Below are 17,129 nucleotides of genomic sequence, written 5' to 3' on the forward strand. Positions count from 1 at the left end.
CGTCCTCCCGACCCCGCCCCCTCGGCTGGCGCCAGGTGTCGTGACGTCACGGCCGGGCGCCCAGGTGCGGCGCGCGGGCGGAGGCGGCGGCTGTGCGCGGCGGCGGCGGCGCTCTCCTTCCTTCTTCCCGCCCAGGTGCCGGACCGCGGGGCTGGGGCCCGGACTCGGCTACAAAAGGGTCACACTTGAGCCTGGGTTTGTCCCTAGCGGCCGCGGGAAACCGGGCGGTGAAGGGGCGGCCGAGAGGACGGGCGCGCCGGGCCGCCATGTCCACCTCGAAGCCGGCGGCGGGCCCGGGGCGCTGGGTAGCGGGAGACCGACCCGAGGCCCTTCTGCGTTTATAGCGGTGGAGCCGAGGGCCTGGGATGATCGATTCCTCTCGTTCCGAACAGATAGCAGTGCAACCAGTGTGTGTCCTCCCTTCTCGTGCCGATCAGTTCCTTGGCCAGTGCTGTTGTGTCTGGGGTGTTGGAGAGTGCTTATCCCTGAGTTCTCCCTCGTCCATCGCCAGAACTGCCCGCCCCCTTTCGAACCATGACCTGGGGCTGGGGGGATTTGGATAGGTTCACCTGGCTCGAGTCTGCACCGTACAGAGCGATAATCTTGTGAGCGTATCTGTCAGTTCCCCCTTTCCTGTAAACCTGCTTTTGCCATATTCCAATTCCGCCTTGATTTTTTTTTTTACTCAGTAGTTCTAAAAAGAAGTTTCCATTTAACAAGTTTATGAATACATCAGTGTCACCCTTTATTACTTATTTTTAATATAGCCAGACACTAGTGGCTCAGGCCTGTAATCCTAGCTGCTCATGATGCCGAGATCTGAGAATAAGCGTTCAAAAATTCTTAGCTCCAATGAACCAGCCAAAAAAAAGAAAAGAAAAAAAGCCAGAAGTGGAGGGATGGCTCAACTGGCCAGCCTTCAGTGGAGAAAAGTCAAGCAAGAGCTTCAGGGACGGAGCTCAAGCTCTCAAACTGGCACACGCACACAATAAGTTAACATAATGTTTTTTTGAATGAGGCTTATGAGATCCAAAAGCCAGAAGGAAAAAAGGAACATATAGATTATGCACAACTAAACACGAACGCTGTTTGTGTAGTATTGAACTGTTGATCACCCTCTTCCTCTTACCTAGCTGTTGCTGGCTTGTACCACCACCACAGGCTAGTTGCTTAGCATTGAAATTGCAGCAACAGTTCCTTTCTACCCAACATTTGCAAGTGTTGAGTTCATTGTTGTCCCCTTAGGAGTAAATTAAAAAGGAGAAAAAAATAGCTGCATCTCCTTAATGACTGCAGGCTAACTAGAAGATGCAACATGAACAGAAATTTAATAAAAAGTCAAGTATCAAGCAGAGAAAGTCAAATCCATGAGAATTAAAGGAAAATACATAGCTTTGGGCAAGAAACTGAATTGATTAAGTCTTGGAAACAGTCTGAAAGCATTCCTCTAGAACTAAGCAGAGATGCATATGCACTCAAATATCCCTAAGCCTTTAAGAAATCTGTGTAACTCAAGCATCCTATAGAAGAGTAGACAGCCTGAGAAATGGCACATAACTGTAGTTCCAGTTGCTTTTTGGGAGGCTGGGGCAGGAAGATCCTTTAAGCTGGACAATTCGGGCCAAACTGGGCAATGCAATAAAATCCTATCTTATTAGAGAGAAGGAGGAAAAAAAAAAAGAAAACGAAAAAAGGTAGACTAAGATTGGGAAAGTGAGAAAGCTGGAAAGCATAAAACGACATGTTTCAGGAAACAAGGGAAAATAAACATCTGTTGGAAAAGACAAACTTCCTAGATTCCTAGAACCCTAAATTTCTAAAGGAAGGACAATAAGAATTGAAGAAAGGGGGGCTGGGAAGGTGGCTCAGTGGTAGAGCGCTTGCCTTGCATGCATGAGGCCCTGGGTTCAATTCCTCAGCACCACATAAACAGAAAAAGCCAGAAGTGGCGCTGTGGCTCAAGTGGTAGAGCGCTAGCCTTGAGCTGAAGAGCTGAGGGATAGCGCCCAGGCCCAGAATTCAGGCCAATAACTGACAAAAAAAAGAATTGAAGAAAAGTTAAGGAAAACAAAAATGGGAATTGTGCTTTTGATAATAAAATCACATTTGAAAGTAGTTATATAATATATAAAATAATTTGGTTACTCAGATTTTATATATAATTCATATTAAAGTTTTTAACAACTGAAGGCAGAGGTCAAATAGGTAAGCTGAACATATTAATCAGATGTAAGTTGCATGATCTGACAATGTGATTAAAGAAATATTTGCTATTAGTTCTGTCCTAGAAATTCCAAAATCTGCTTTATCTCCATAATGAGCTATATGTGTTTGAGAATTATTTTTTGGGGGGGGGGGGCGGGGGGTCCGGTCGTGGAGCCTGAACTCTGGGCTTGGGTGCTGTCCCTCAGCTCTTCAGCTCAAGGCTAGCGCTCTACCACTTGAGCCACAGCGCCACTTCCAGCTTTGTGTGCTTATGTGGTGCTGAGGAATTGAACCCAGAGCCTCATGCATGCAAGGCAAGCGCTCTACCACTGAGCCACCTTCCCAGCCCCTGTGTTTGAGAATTTTAAAAATTAAAATTAGCAAATTAGAAACCCTTATTCCGTTGAGGTAAGCATCCAGTGTTGGCTCATACAACAGAAAGACATGAGGATATGGTGTTAGAGCACCTGCCTAGTAAGCTCAAGTCCGTGAGCTCAAACTCCATGACTGTAAAAAAAAAAAAAAAAAAATTGCAAAGATCAGAAATAGGACCCATACAGAGGTTGGGAAAAGAATCACATTCCCAAAGGTACTGTCTTCCAAAGATGGTCAATGGAACTCCTTTGTACTCACTTCTAAACGTACAAAAATAATACATAACCACGCAGTTGTGCATAAGTACATAAAATACCAGCAATTGCTCCACGGTGCTCTTCTTAAAACTCTTGTTTCCAACCTTTCAAAAGCCTTCAAAGAATACATAGGTCTGTATTTTATACATTTTCATTTGGCTAACAGTAACCTCAGCTCAAAACATAGCTTTCTTCTGTAGCAATTATTAGTCACAGGAGAGGGGGAAAAAGCTACATTAAATATAGCTTCAAAATTCTTTCAGCTAAAAACATTATCTTTGATTTTCTCTTCTTCCTTTTTCTGAAAGATTCACTGTGTAACCTAGAATGAGCTCAGACTCTCAATACTTCTTCCTCAGCCTCTCTTGAACTGGGATTAGAGGTGTACACTACTACACCTACCTCATCTTTTACTTTTGCTTCATTTCTTTCATTGTTATCTTTATATTGAATTAGGGTTGTTGCCATCCATTTGTCCTTGTACTTTTTGTATTCCAGGACAAATGAATTGCCAGCATTCTGATCATTTCCTCCCTCTGTTAACTACTGAGTGCTGTTGACCTGGCTTCAAAGAAGTGCTACAATTTCTATGTTAATGACCCAATTTAGGACCACAGGATGGTAACCAAACATCACACCTTTCTAAAGTGTTCTTAGAAATTAAGCAGAGTATATATTAAAACTCATCATATTCTTAATATATGGTTAAAAAGTGTTTCACCAAAGCCGGGCACCGGTGGCTCACGCCTGTAATCCTAGCTACTCAGGAGGCTGAGATCTGAGGATCACAGTTCAAAGCCAGCCTGGGCAGGAAAGTCTGTGAGACTGATCTCCAATAAACCACTAGAAAACTGAAAGTGGCACTGTGGCTCAAACGGTAGAGAGCTCCCCTTGAGCTGAAGACAGGCACAGGGACAGCGCCCACGCCCAGAGTTCAAGCCCCATGACCAACAACAACAACAACAAAAGTGTTTCACCAGGAAGATTATATTGAAGACAAATATCATTTATAAAGTATTTGTTTCACTCAAATATTGCAAGCAACTAATTCTTTTTGTTGTTGCTGTTGTTTTCTTAGTTCCAAAGTATTAGGTTTCCTGGGCAGTTTTATTGTTATCTTGTTGTGGCTTGGCTAACTTACAGTACATTTAAACTTGTATAGCTTCAATGTTAAGTCTTTATTTAGAAATCCATTGCAGGAAATTATCAGCTCAATCACTGTGATGTGATTAAAGCTTGCAAAACCCTCTGTTCATACCAGCTCGAGCGTACCAAATGCAAGGTTTTAAATTCAAGCCTCAGTAATGTTTTTTTTTTAAGGGTAAATAAAAAATACATTGATTCAGCACCGTTATTCTCAAGCACAGTAGTAATTTTTTTTACTAATACAAAAATCACATAAGCAATTTTAAACGTAACATAGGAAATAACTTCCTATGCTAGGATCTGTGAGATCCGTATCTCAGCAGCTACATACTCTGCCTTCATGGAATGTGATTTCCAGCTAAGTCAGCTAAGATATTTTCTAATTGTTTTTGAATAAAAACACAAAGGAACTCATGAGAGAGGATTCTGTCCATAATTATTGTCTCTTGGACATCAGGGCATTTCTGCAGCTATCCTAATAGGACACACACACACAAAGAACCTCATCTAATTATTACATAACACATCTGTCTACCTATTCTTGCTTTTGAAACAAGAAATGGACATGATTTCAGATCAGATCTCCACTTCTTTAAGTGCACTGATGACAATAAGAGTTACATCCCATCTGACAATGAAGCTTTTAAAATACCTTGTTCTCATGTTTGTGAGGTGGGGGAACGTTCCTGGGTATACAGTGACATTATTTCGATGCCCAGAATTAAATGCCTGCCAAGACACAAGAAGCTTTTAAACCAAAACATTTCTCTCTGGTTACACCTGAGCATTCATATTCCATTCTGCCAGATTCCGGGCCATGTCCTACCACTCCCACAAACACACCACATTTTATAGGTACCTCCCTACCACACTTCAGCCCTCACCTCCTCAGCCAGCAACTGCCTTTTTTCAGATCTGCTTATCTGTGGAAGGGCCACTTGAAGTGGCCTCAGCCTCCCCACCCTGAGGCTCCTACCAGTACCTTCATTTTATAATCAGGGAAACTGAGTCATCCTACACAGATGGCTTCTGTCACCCCATCGCCTTTTGCTTTTTTTTGACATGGGCCTCATCCTCTTTCTCCCCATTAAATAACATCTGAATTAACCTGATAATTTTATTCTTGTGCTAACATTCCCTTTCTAACATATTCTCATCCTTTTCTCTCTTCCCTTCCTCCCTCCCCCTTTCTGTATCTTATACCACGTCTCTCCACTTAAACCCTGTCTTCATACTGCCAATCCAGTTTGTCTGGTTTAATAAGCCTTCCTGGGTATCCTCTTTGATCTTCTAACCCTCCCTTACCACCAAATACATTTTCACAGAATAATGGGACCATTATAACAAAGCTTTCTATATTAACAGTGTGAAATCTCTTTGAAAGCAGTGAGATAGGTAGTATCATTCACTATTAGTGGCAAGAAACTTAATGACAGTTAATACCATATTTAGTCTCAGACTAAACCCTGTATATACCTCATCAGACATGGCTGCCAGGTCAACATGATTAGTAATACTGTTGTGTCCATTTTAAAGATGAAGAAACCAAGTTATTTAACTTGCCTGAGATCACCAAACTATGAAATGGCAGAGCCAGTGCTTAAATTCAAGGCCAATTCCATAGCTGCTATTCCAGCCTATCTTACATCAGTTTCCTTCTTGAGCTGGGATTTCTTCCTTTGTTGAAAGAGAAGGAAGAGAAGAAAAAAAAAAAAAAAAAACCAGAATCATCCTTCAGTAGTTGTAAGTACCAGCCAGGAAATGACCAGAACCAACTAAATGCTTAAGGCCAATTTATTTCCCCTTTATCATTCATTGAAGACCTGCTGTCTGTCAGGTACTGGGCTTATATGGGGAAAAAGATAAAGGAGACACCATTCCTACCCTTGATGGAGCTCAAGGATTTTAAACACATATATGTACATCATTTGTTAGTTGCTTGCTTGCTTGCTTGCTTTTTTAGCAAGTCCTGGGGCTTGAACTCAGAACCTGGGCACTGTCCCTGAGCTTCTTTTGCTCAAGGTTAGCACTTTACAGCATTTTCTGTGTATGTGGTACTGAGGAATCAAACCCAGGGCTTCATGCATGCTGGGCAAGCACTCTACCACTAAGCCACATTCCAGCCCTGTTTCTTTTTATATGCCCTCCTACACGATTCTGGAGTATATTCTCTTGTCTTCATGAAACTTGCCCTTCTGTATTCCTTTGCTAGGATATTTGGTGTGTTTTCTTTTGCAAAGATAGCTATTTTCATATGACTTTCATTTCCTGTTCTGTGGGTGAAGTCCTTGAGGTCTGGGACTGCCCCACTCCTCTTGACATTCATTCCAGCTATTGGCTCACAGAAGGTTAATTATCAGTAATTATATTCTATGGGCTGGAGGTAGGTCAGTGGCAGAGCATTTACTTGGCATGCACAGGCCCTGGGCTCCTCCATCTCTAGCACTACAAAAATAAGTTAACAAAACTAAATTTGAAAGAACCCAAATTATTTTTATCTCCAAGAGTCAAATTAAGGAATTGTTACTTCAGTGAAGTGAGCATTTTTTTTCCTTGTTGAGACCAGATTTTGCTGTACAGCCGAGGCTTCCTTCAAATTCTCAATCCTCCTGCCTCAAGGTTCCCAAGTGCTGGGATTATATGCACACCCCGCCATACCCAACTGTGAGCTATAATTATAAATAAGCGGTACAATACTCTGGAATTATATGCACACCCCGCCATACCCAACTGTGAACTATAATTATAAATAAACGATACAATACTCTGGGGAAAATCTTTCCTGGAACTAACTGGCCAAGATGGGATTACCTAAAATTTTTGCCTGAGTGTTTCATTCTCATTTTTAGTGAAAATAATAATCCCTGTAAGCAAGTAATATTTTTAAGTTAACTTTTATTTATTTGATTTCTATTAAAAATACCATTTCAGAAAAGTCAGAGAAGTATATGTAAGATAGATATATCCTATGTATTAACAAGGTTGTAAGCTTTCCTAAGAAAGAAATGCTGGTGTAAGAAAATGTTGGACAGGCCAGATCTGCCCAGTAGCCTACCCTGAGCAAGTAACTGTGGCTTCCTCAGCCTCACCAGGATGCATTTGTGTTTATATTCACATGTGTGTCCTCTTTCTACCATAAAACCACCACCCTATCCTTCAAACCTTGCCTCTCACCCCAAAAAGTATGCAAAAAATGAGGACATCCAGGTTATTACAGCACAAGGTTGTACCTGGCATCCTGCTAAGGAGAGTAGTCACTACCAATGTGAGGTTGAACCTAACATCAGGAACAAAAGCAAGCACTTAGATTCATGATACACAAAAAGTGTCTGAACCTAATTCACCGATTATGGAAAACATCTGCAGAATGAAAATACATTGTCATCACCAACATTAGAGTTCTGTTAAAAGATCAGCAGTTTCCAAGGTCCAAGGAAATGAAAGCATTTAGCAGACTTCCGTCTCTTCAGTTCACCTTCCATTTCTCTTCCTCAAATGGAAGTGTTAATTGATGGGTCGTGGTGGCTATTTTTGAGAACCAACATGAAAGGGAAAGGAACACAGAGCAGACTCTTAGAGGAGACAGGAATTGAAAATACAAGGGGACAGATCATTTTGGGGGCAAGAAACTCCAGAAGGAGGAACTTGAATTTAAACAAATTAGTGTGAGAGAAATGTCAATCAACTAAAAGCCTGAAAGTCATTTTATATTCATTCTCTCATTCAATTAAGAGGGGATTTTTTTTGCAGTGCAAAAGCTCAAACCCAAGGCCTCATGGGTGCTAGGCAAATACTCTATCATTGAGCTACAGCCCTAGTCCTACATTTTTTAACAACCCATAATTTTATATTTCTGAAAAATTTTAAATGCTTGTCTAACAAAATTCAAACACTACAGAAATAGGTAAAACAAAGGACCAACGTCCCAGGAATCTTGTGCAGAACAACCACTATTAATAGTTCGATTTACATCTACTAAACTTTCATTTCCTAGCATGCAAATAGTTCCTAATTATGCTATGCACACTGCTCTGCAATTTACTTTTTCTGCCTAACACTAAATATAGATCCATGCTAGGGTGTTCCTTCAAATGGTGCCCTCCACTGGTTTACCTTCAAAAATTCTATAATAATAAGGATGTGAATATTTCCAAGTTGGTAGGATTTGGGTGGGCAGGAGGGAAGGGACATCATAAACACCACCTGGCTGAACATCTTTGCATAGATGTAATACACTGGTGATTGTGAGAATTAGTCTCTAAAAATGGAGCCACTAAAGCAAAATCCACACAGTTGCAGTTGGATTAAATGTTGCCAAGTTGCCTTCCAAAACAATTATGCTAATTACTGTTCTTCAGTAGTCTGTCCTGTCTTCAAAATTGAATGTTAGCAATGTTTTGACCTTTGTCCACAGGATAGGAGAGAAATTATAGCTCATTGTTTCCATTTGTCTTAGGAGATTTAGAATATTTGCATCTATATTTATTTATATATTATTATTTATTGTCTACAAATCATCAGCTCTGTCAATCTTTATACTTGGCTAATTTTCATAACAAACATCATTTTCCCCCTCGTTTTTAAGAATGCTGTATTCTAGGTATGCAAGTAGTTGTTTTCTAAGTGCTTATTTGCTCTTTGATACTTTCCTCTTTTCCCTAGGTAAGCAAAGGAGGGAGGAGGGATGAGATGTCAATGGCCCTGGCAAACTGATTGCCTAGACAGTTGCTTTGCAACTGAGTTTAGGCAGTGGAAGAGCTTAGTAGAAGATGGGAGAAGTGGAAGGCAGAATAATGGCTCTCCCCAAAGATACAGACTTGCCAATCACTGGAACCTGTGAGCAAATCATCGTTCAAGGCAAAAGAAAGTTTGGCTAAATTGGAAAAATGTTCATAAATCAACTAATTTTAGGATTACCATGAAAAGCAACTTGAGCAACTGTTACCATAGTGAGAAGAGTCATTGTCTGTAATACAGCCTGTATTGGTTAGCTTAGGGACTTCTGAAATCAGAAATGTAAGAAAGTAACTAGAAACAGTGAAGCAGGAACGTGTATCCAAGAAAGCTAGTGTAAGTGTCTCAACCTGTTATTGATGACTTGTGTGTGTGTGTGTGTGTGTGTGTGTGTGTGTGTTTTCATGGAATTTGGGGGGGGAGGGTCAATACTGTGGACTGATTCACAGCCTACCCACATGCTGAGTAAACTACTACTTAACTGCACTGCGCAGCTCCATCTTTTATATGTAAAGTTGTGATATAACCGGATTTGATTTGAGGGTGCTTGGTGTAAGACTGCAATTTAAGTTTGTTTGTCTGTTTTTGTCTCATAATGTTTGAGAAAAAGAAGCTGCCCACATTCTACTGATTTTAAATGTCCTCATAAGCTTAACTCTGCATAGCATCCCAAAACTCTGACAAACTCTTCCTACTCTGGCTTTTCACTGGGTGATGATCCTTTAATACATAGTCATGTTAATCCTCTGAATTATTCATCATCAGGATGTAAACTGCTTTATATGTTTAGAATTATAAAAGGGCTCTGCCCCTGAGTGAGTCAGAACATAACAAGGGCTCTAGCCAGGCATCAAGTTGCTAAATGGTCTTGTGTTACACTGTACAGATGTTTATCTTTCTATTGACAGATTATCCAGGTTCTTTCATATGTAAAGATCCAATAAATAAATGGTTCCTAAGCATGGCTGAGCATCAAAAGTACACCAAATGCATACTTTGACTCAATTCCAAATCAGGTATTAAGTTCAGTTTTCATCAGAAGTCCTGATCATAACTGGATATCCCCATCAAAGATTAAAATTTTAGCATGCAAGAATAATAATTTTAAAAATTATGATTCTAAATTTCTTAAAACTTTAGAGGTTCAATTAAAAGGAATTTTGAGCAGGCACAATTTTTCAGCCCCTTTTCTCACTCTATTTCTCTTGTGTCTAGGCACTGAGTACAGTATTCAGAATGTCTTTGCTTGAATATAAAATTGCTTACCAATATTCCTTTCTCCAGAGGTAAATCTGCCAGAAGTAATAGCTTATCTACTCAAAAGCATATAGAGCGGTCTTCAGTGTTGTGTTGTTGTATTTTGTTTTGTTGAGACAAGTTGAAGCTTGTTATGTATTCTGGAACTCGTAATCCTTTTGAATCAGCTTCCTCTAGAGTCCTGGGGTTACAGGTGTGTGTCACCATACATGGCTCAACTTTCTAAGCCCTGGATTCCATCCCCAGCATCCACTGAAAAAAAATGATAGTAACAAATTTTAAAAATAAGAATCTTACGGACATTCATTGGTATGGAAAGGATATAGTGTGACTCCCAAACTCTTTCTTTTTTTTTTTTTTTAGGTCCGGTCGTGGGCCTGAACCCTGGGCCTGGTCACTGTCCCTTAGCTCTTCAGCTCAAGGCTAGCACTCTACCACTTGAGCCACAGTGCCACTTCTGGCTTTTTTTTTCTTTTTGCTTATGTGGTGCTGAGGAATCGAACTCAGGGCCTCAGGCATGCAAGGCAAGCGCTCTACCACTGAGCCACCTTCCCAGCCCCCTCCCAAACTCTTTCTTAGCATTTCTTCTTGCTCTAAATAGAATTCATTTTATTCTCTATCTTCTGGAAGCCACTCACACCCCTTGATTCTTGTTTCCCCTTTTCTGTCCTCAAAGCCAACAATTTTACATGTTGCTGGTCAAGCTTCTGCTGAATATTATTCTGTTTTCTTCCATCCAATCTTCTTGTTGTTATGTTTTGGACAAGGTCCTGGTATATAGCCTAGGCTGTCCTGGAAGTGGTAATGCTCCTACCTCAGCCTCTCAATTACAGATGCATATGCCCATGTTGTGCCTCCACCTCCTTCTACTTTCAGTGACATCAGGCCTACCTGAGCAATCTAGGAAATCCTCCCCATTTTAAAATGAATACATTAGCAACATGAATCTATCCTAGCTGTCTTTGGTCATGTAATATAGCATATTCATAGCTTCCACAGATTTAGGAGAGGGACATTTTTAGGGGGAGAGGCTTTGTTTCTGCTTATTTGTACATCTTATCAAGAGTCAATGACAGAGATTATATCTATTCCAGGTTGAGCAGCCTCAGCACTGTGAACTGAATAATTAACTAGGTTCAGCTATGTCTCCGCAAGTCACCTGGGAAGAATGTGCACAGAGGTAAGGAGCCAGGGAGGAGCCCCTCCTGCTGCCACCTGTGGAATCTGGTCATTCCAGTGCAGCTGATACCTGCAGAAGGGGTATCATCTCCACTATGGCCACAATTTAGTTTATGCAAGGTGACATGTACCTGTATTCCCGGGTAGTAAGAAAGTCAAGGCAGAAGGATCATTAAGTTTGAGGTCATTGTGGACAAAAAATAAATAAGTAAATAAAATAGAGAAAACCTGTTTCAAAAACAAAAAAGCCAATAAAGGCCATCTCTGACAAAGGGAATGTAACACTGCAGTGCTCCTGCTGGCCTTGTGCCTGTGTTGTGTCCACGCCAGCACAATGGATGTTGGCTGCCCAATCTCTCTCCTCATTTAGCTCTGTTTCGAAACTCAAGTGCCACTGGACATTGATAAAACAAACCAAGCAGCTCAAGGGCAGCAATGGGAGGGAGGGAATAAGAGAGAAAGAGGGAGCATCTAACACTAAGCAAAAAGAAAGAAATGTGCATATTACCTGATGTCAAAGAAACAGTTGTATTGTCAAAGCTCATTACAGACCATGATAATGACAGTTTGCCTTGTGAAGGTTAAAATGTGTTTGTGACTTTAAGTATCATTCTCCCACAGTGCTGTGGAATTGTGAAATGTATGTAATTACTTTCAAAAAATTATTTTAAAAAATTGAGTGCCATACAATACAATGCGTCTGAAAAGTGGGAATTCAGATAGTAGAAATTACAAAGGAGTTTCCTTGTAAGACTTACAGTCATGTATAAAATGTACTTTGATCAAATCCATCCCTTCTGTATTACTCATTCTAACACACTTTCCTCCTCTCTTCTGCTTTTTAAAAAGTTTTTATGGGTTTCAGTATGTTTCCTTCATACATATATATAATTCAGTTAGATAATATTAACCTCTGTCATCTTCTTTCTTCATGCCCCTTCCAGCAGACTCCTTCCCAACAGTATAATTTTACACGATGATGATGATGATGATGATGATGATGATGATGATGATGATGATGACAATGACAATGTATAGGTTTCACACATGAGAAAAAACATGGGGGGCTGGGAAGGTGGCTCAGTGGTAGAGTGCTTGCCTTGCATGCCTGAGGCCCTGGGTTCGATTCCTCAGCACCACATAAGCAAAAAGAAAAAAGCTGGAAGTGGCGCTGTGGCTCAAGTGGTAGAGCGCCAGCCTTGAGCTGAAGAGCTGAGGGACAGCGCCCAGGCCCAGAGTTCAGGCCCCATGGCCCCCCCCCCCCAAAAAAAAAGAAAAGAAAAGATAAAGAAAAAACATGGGAAATTCATCTTTCTGATCTTGGCTTGTCCTGTGGGACATGACGCTCTATGGTTCCATCCAGCTGAATAGAGGAAATGAAATTGCGTCAGGAACTCTGGTTATAATAGACACTTGGATTTGCCTGTTAGCTTGATATTCTTTCAGGGGAGCGAGATGGATGTTGAACAAAATAAGCAAGGCACTTGCTAGAAACACACATGGTATGTATACATGATACACACAGCTGTGTTTCTGGAAGGAAATCTAAGAAACTAGTACAGACCACCATACAGCTGGACAGAGGAATCAAATAGAGGAGGAAGGGTGAGAGGGACATTTTATTTTCATTTTGTAACTTGAAATTGATATTTTGTATACAGACTAGCTATTCAGAACTACAGGATTTTTAGAATAGTACAGGATACAACAAATCTATGTATGCTAAGATAGTAATAAAAAATTAGGTTTCTGATATAACTGACCAGGGTACTAAAATCACCAATATCTGTTTACATAAATGTGTTGTCTGTCTGGTCCATTTAAGGAATAGTATAGGTAAAGAGGTAATAAATAACAATTAGAATTCAGCTTTAATACTGTCATTTAAAGTTTGAAATTTTCTGTTATTTTTGTGACCTTACATTTTGCTTTATCTTTCCCCCATATTTTAGTAGTAGTAGTAGTAGTAGTAGTAGTAGTAGTTCACTAATATATGCAAAGAAGACTGACTTGTGTAATAAATTCTTACTTTCAATCATTTCTTACTTGAATAAGAGATCTAAGTACTCACTTGGATGGAATTCCCATAAGCCAGAAATACAATCCTTCTGGTTCAGAAATTAAACCTACTAAACTCTGGCAAGCTTTTCAGTAATAACAAATATAATTCTGAGCCACAGAGCCAAGGAAAATGCTTTACTTAAAGAAAGAGAGAAACTCAGAGGAAGCCCTGTTTTGACCAGGGAGAACAGTTTTTGCAACGTGGGTTGAGAGTTGGAGATGCCCTTTTAAAGTCTATGGAGTCAGTTGAAACAAGGAACTGAAAATTTCAAGAGAGAATGAGGGAAATACTGCTGTGCATGATCATCAAACACTTTTGTGAAATCTGTGTCATGCAAATTTGCACTATACCTGCTGTCTCACAAGCCCATGTGTGCACTCAGACTATATCTGCCTACCATAGCTACTCAGGAGCCTGAGATCTAAGGATCACAGTTCAAAGCCAGCCCAGGCAGAAAAGTCCATGAGACTCATCCCTCCAATTGACCCCACGAAAACCAGAAGTAGAGCTGTGGCTCAAAGTGGTAGAGTGCTAGCCTAGAGCAAAAGAGCTCAGCACCCAGGCCCTGAGTTCAAGCCCCACAACCAAAAAAATTTAAAAATAAGGGGGCTGGGAAGGTGGCTTAGTGATAGAGTGCTTGTCTAGCATGCATGAATCCCTGGGTTTGATTCCTCAGCACCACATACACAGAAAAAGCCTGAAGTGGTGCTGTGGCTCAAGTGGTAGAGTGCTAGCCTTGAGCAAAAGAAGCTTGGAGACAGTGCTCAGGCCCTGAGGTCAAGTCCCAGGACTGGCCAAATGAAAATACAAATAAGAAAATAAAGTAAACTTCTCAAGAGGAAATGGTAGGGATGTTACCTGAGGCTCTTTCTCTGGAAAGTATGCTGAAAATACAGCTCTAAGTGAGACTGATGGCTGATCCTAATAAGATGGCCAGTGAATTGGCCTCAAGCTAAGGGAGAGCATGGAAAACAGTTTGCTCCGCCTTGGGGGACCACAGCAAAGTGTCTCAAGAAAAATCTCTCCCTTTCCCTTTTCTGTTAATTGATAGATTATGGAGAGAAGAGAATCATCATCTTCTTGTTGTTCTTCTTCCTCTTCTTTCTTCTTCTCCTGCCTCTTCCTCTTCCTCTTTCTCTTCCTTTTCCTCTGCCTCTGCCTCTGCCTCTGTGTGTGTGTGTGTGTGTGTGTGTGTGTGTGTGTGTGTGTGTGTGTGTGTGTGTGTGTGTGTGTGTGTGTGTGTGTGTGTACGCGCGCGCGCGCCTGCCTTCCTGAATGCCTGCCTGCATGTACAGGTCCAGGAGCTTACACTCAAGGCCTGGAATGTTTTTCGCTCAAGGCTAGCACTCTACCACTTGAGGTACAGCTCTACTTTTTGCTTTTTTTGATGTTTAATTGGAGGTAAGTGTCTTACTTTTATACATAGACTGGCTTCAAACCATAATCCTCAGATCTCAGCCTCCTGAGTAGCTTTTTGGATTACAGGCCTGAGCCAGTGACAACTGGCTGAGAAACTTACTCTTTACGACTGATTCAGAGTTCCATCAGTTGAATTAAGTACTCTCTCTCTGTCTCTCTCTCTCTGTCTCTCTGTCTCTCTGTCTCTCTCACACACACACACACACACACACACACACACACAGAGTAGAAAAGTGATCTGCAAAAGTTAATCACTGACTAGAACCAGGAACAGGTAGAAATCTGCCCGAGTTTCCCCTGATGATCTCACTGGGTGTGGAGGAAGAAACCACTGCCAGCTGAGATCTGAGCAGTGACCAGAAACCTGACTCCAACAATGAACGGAGTTGCAGATCCTGTGTCAGATGCAATCGCCACTTTTTAACCAGGCAAAACAAGCAAACGGGGAAGCAGAAGAGGGCCACCAGCCTGAGAAAGAAAGTCTACACTCTCTGTGACTTACCCTTTTCTAATAGTGACTGGAAGAAAACGCTGGTGGGGATTTTCCTGTTCCTGTAATGGTTGGTATAAAATTGTGCTCTGTCAGGAAAGCCTGTTTGCAGTTGGCATGACAGGAAAGCAGGCTGTTGGCACCAAGTATCAAGCAGAAAGATCTTGATATAGCCACTGTGGTAGGAGGGTTTCACTCTGATGAAAGGCTCAAGGCCTCTGCTCTACATTACTTTCCCACAGGCTGGGGGTGTGGCTCTAGTGGTTGAGTGCCAATGAGTTCTTGAGTTCAAATCCTGAAGCCCATTGTCTCCAGCTGCTTCCTTATGGAGAGGATAGTATGTGTTAGATGAAGGAGGATGGGAAAAAAAAAAAACAGGAAGCAAGTTCACTGGACCTTGCATATTACAATATGCAATTATTATTATCCTATTTTCCCAAATGAAATTTTTTTCACATAGGAAAGCAAAGCCTTTTCTCCCATGTCAATGCAACAGTATGCCAACAACAACAACAACAAAAAACTGAGTGCAAGAAATGACCATGTGGCTACTTGTCAAGTTGAAGCACATATTTCATTCAGAAACTCGAAGCAGAAAAACAACAGAACGGATTAAAAAAAGAAACCTTCAGAATACTATGAAAGAACTTGAGGAATTTACCTAAGACTTAGAGACACATGCTGAGGGAAGCCTCTTACTACCCCTTCACAGTGATTCTGTAGCAAAAAGTGTGGAATTACAGGATTTTGCTGCTGAGACAGGCCACAGACACTTAGCCAAAGCACATTTTCTACTTGAAGCCATCTTTTGCCAAGTTCGGTCTATGCCTCAACTCTACCTTTAGTTGGCAGTTAGCTACTTCTGGAGGCCAAGAATCCTATCTACAGACAGCTCAGGATGTGAGTGTTCCTCAGGCTTGTACTTTGTCCTTTTCCAGTGTGACAGCAAAAATCTAGTCCTTCTTCACCGACTGCTCTGAAAATGTGAAGATAAACTCCTGCTGGCCATTGTGGTGTACACCTGTAATCCCAGCACACAAGAGGAGCTAAGGTGGGAGGATTGTGTGTTCTAAGCTATATGAGACTCTATTCCAAAAACCCAGGAGGGAAAAAAAAATTGGAAAAGAACAAAAGAAGGGGTGACATTGTCCAAAAAGAAATGTACTCATTAACTGACTTATGTAACTGTAACCCCTCTGTGCATTACCTTTATAATAATAATTAAAAAATAAAACAAAAAAAACAGCTGGTGGGCTGGGAAGGTGGCTCAGTGGTAGAGTGCTTGCCTTGCATGCATGAGGCCCTGGGTTCGATTCCTCAACACCACATAAGCCAAAAAAGGCGGAAGTGGTGCTGTGGCTCAACTGGTAGAGTGATAGCCTTGAGCTGAAGAGCTGAGAGACAGCTCCCAGGCCCTGAGTTCAAGCCCCATGACTGATAAAGAAAGAAAGAAAGAAAGAAAGAAAGAAAGAAAGAAAGAAAGAAAGAAAGAAAGAAAGAGAGAGAGAGAGAAAGAAAGAAAGAAAGAAAGAAAAAGAAAGAAAGAAAGGAAGGAAGGAACAAGAGCTGAGGACGAAGCACCTAGAACGTGCTTCCCTAGCATATTCAAGGTCAAAGGTTTGATCTCCATCACTGAAAAAATAAAACAGGAAAGTTTTTACTTTGCTTGCTGGTTAGACTGTACAGTGCACTCAAACCACCTGGGGATATTGTTGGAACAAGTTTCCCAGACGATTTGGTGTGCACTCACAAAGAACTGCAAGACCCTTTCCAAAGCTGGCAGCTATATCTTCTTATATGAATGGGCAAAGTACATGGGAAAATGAGAAGGCACCAAACTCATGCCCCATATCATCTCGATAGACAATTCCTATTTTTCTGTTTCATGTTAGACTCTGGACTGCAGAAGCACCTGGAAAATATGATCTGTCACAATCAACAACTCAGTATTACTCTAAACCCACCTGTCTCCTACCTCAAAACACACAGCCCAATGAAACATTAT

At 41.2% G+C, this 17,129-nt stretch overlaps 1 long non-coding RNA gene across 1 annotated transcript in view; it reads left to right on the forward strand.

The window, feature by feature from the left end:
• LOC122101517 overlaps window positions 1-17,129 on the forward strand; it is a 34,220-nt gene that overhangs the window by 846 nt on the left and 16,245 nt on the right. The window contains exon 2 of the long non-coding RNA XR_006146390.1: window positions 11,069-11,154. This is a non-coding gene — a long non-coding RNA (uncharacterized LOC122101517). The remainder of the gene's footprint in view (window positions 1-11,068; window positions 11,155-17,129) is intronic.

This window comes from Dipodomys spectabilis, unplaced genomic scaffold, assembly GCF_019054845.1.
Source record: "Dipodomys spectabilis isolate Male_0828 unplaced genomic scaffold, ASM1905484v1 ptg000669l, whole genome shotgun sequence".
Taxonomy (NCBI): domain Eukaryota; kingdom Metazoa; phylum Chordata; class Mammalia; order Rodentia; family Heteromyidae; genus Dipodomys; species Dipodomys spectabilis.